The following is a 2,344-nucleotide window of genomic DNA, read 5'->3' on the forward strand; positions in this document are numbered from 1 at the left end:
TAATGGGATTTTAATGCCTGTTTTTACTTGCCTGGCCCCTGGACAGAGTGAGCAGGAGGGGAGGCACCGGCACATCCCTCGCGAGTGGCAATCAAACTCCTATTGCCTCCCTTAAGATCACTGGGGAGAGAGGGAAGCAGCGAGGTGGTGCTCCTTTGTTTTCAAAGGCAGTGGGAAACGGAGAAAAGTAGTTGCAAGAGGATGCTCTAGATTGGGGGGTTAATTGTAGTGCTGCCTAGGAGCAAAAATGAAGAAAGAAAAAGATGCTGTAAATAGGAGGGGAGTAGAAGCTGCTTCTTGTAGAAGCAATTAGTGGCCGAGCTCTCATCCTGGTTGCTGCACGTAGATTATTTCTTGCTTTCTCCAGCTGACAATGCTCTCTTGCCATTGCCCTATTGCTGAAGTTTCTCCTTTAGGGCTTTGCACCCTCCGAGTATTTCTGCTGCCTCCCCTCCTCTCGATGGAATGGCTCGAGTCAGAGCTGCCTTAATTGCATGGAGCCCTCCGGAGGAGGTCTGGGATGGAAATAATTAGGAGGAGGGGGAGGGGGAAGGATAGGATAGGCACTGACATCCAGGCTGTGGATGAGGAGTGAGGAGGAACGAGAACTGCAAGTGAGTGCCCACGAGAAGCCCATTGTGTGTGAGGATGTGTGCAGCACTGCGCATGTGCTGTGCCGGACAAAGCAGCCGGAGAGCCGCCAGCATCACTTGCAGACCTGCAAAAAGGGGCATCCTGCGGGGCCCCAGCAGCAGCCTGGGGGAGCCAAGCAGCACTGCAGTGTTGTCCCTTTCCCCGTTGCCTCTCCAGCATCACCTCCTGCCCCATAAATTGTACAGCTCACCCACTGGTGCATCATCCCGGGTGCTGTCGCCCCTTTTTTTTGGCCTTGTCAGTCTCTCTTGCTCTGTGCTTTGTTCAAAGACTGTCTGTCTCTGTTGTGCCTGGCTACTCTTTCCTTTCCTTGCATCCCCTATTTGTGCATGCAACGCGCCAACTTTGCACCTGACTTTAAATCAGGGTGGCAACAGGGGATCAGAACGGCGGGGCTGAGCATTGCTGGCTGATTCTGAGCAGTCACCTCCCAGCCTGAGCTGCTGGAAGCCAAAGCTGTGGCTGTGCTGGGCTGAATGCAGCCAGGGCTGCGTGCTGGTTTGCTGCCTGCAGGGAGCTGCTCTGCCAGGCCCCGCTCACCGGCACACAGCCTGCTACCTCTCTTGGCACTGCAGAGCCCTTTCAGAGTTTTAGCATCTCATTTCAGTAGCACAGCTGCCAGATGCAATCCTCAAATATGCCTTTCATTCCGGGCGCCGCCCAGCTCGGTGTCTTCAGTGTTTAATTCAGTGCCAGATTCACATCTCCATTGCATGTGTGGAGTCTCTCCCATCCCCTACGGAGATCCTGTGCCAGGGGAGGAGGGATCGAGGTTCAGGGAGGCAGGTTGCTGGTTTAGGCAGCTTTTCCTGTCAATGCAGAAGCTGCTGCCTTCCCCTCTTCTCCCTCCCTGCAGTGTCTCTGACAAGTCAGCCCACAATCAGGGAAGAAATGGGGAGAGGGACAGCTGAGAAGGGGAGCGCGTGGCTGTCCTTGCAGGGAAAACTTCTCATGGACAGAGTGGGGTTGCACTGCAGCATCCTCCAGTGGTCCCCCCATTCCCCAGCTGGGAGCATGTAGGGCTCTGGGACCTGCCTGAAGTAATGGTGGTTTTGTCTTTGTGAGAAAAGAGGAAGCTGCCCTCACACGCTCCCCCATATCCTGGCCCTTTGCAGAAATCCCTGCCCTGGGGGCAGCAGGAGAGAGACCTGCATGATGCTCTGGGACTCCTCCTTGCTGTCAAAGGCAAAGGGCTTCCTGGGCAAAGTGACCAGGCTTCTTCTTCAGGAGAGCCCAGACAGCTCTCCTGGTGGCCGTGAGCAGCAGAGCCAGCTTATGCTCTCTAAGAATCTGTCCCCCCACCCCCTTGTCTGCTTCTAGTGTGCAGATTAGAGTTGCCAGGGCAGAGAGTTTTGGCTGCTGTTCTACAGCCAGGAGTATTGGCAGAGAGGGATACAGGCTGCTGTGTGTTTTGCTATATGCTCGTCTGTCTGAGCATCCAATCTCTTTGTCATACCTTAGGCAATCTCATGTCATACCATGCTGGTTTTACTGGGCTATCACCAGAGAAACCTCTGTGTCCCTCAGAGTTTCACAGTGCAGCTGATGCTCAGATGTTTGCTTCCTCAGTAATCATTGAAACCACACAGGGAGAAATGCACTCCTGGACTGGGGAGCTATTAAACAGCTGGTGCTTCTGCAGGTCAGGAAAAAAAATCAAATAAGAAAAAAAATAAATTTGCCATTGATT

This window comes from Meleagris gallopavo, chromosome 19 (assembly GCF_000146605.3).
Source record: "Meleagris gallopavo isolate NT-WF06-2002-E0010 breed Aviagen turkey brand Nicholas breeding stock chromosome 19, Turkey_5.1, whole genome shotgun sequence".
NCBI classification, from domain to species: Eukaryota; Metazoa; Chordata; class Aves; order Galliformes; family Phasianidae; genus Meleagris; species Meleagris gallopavo.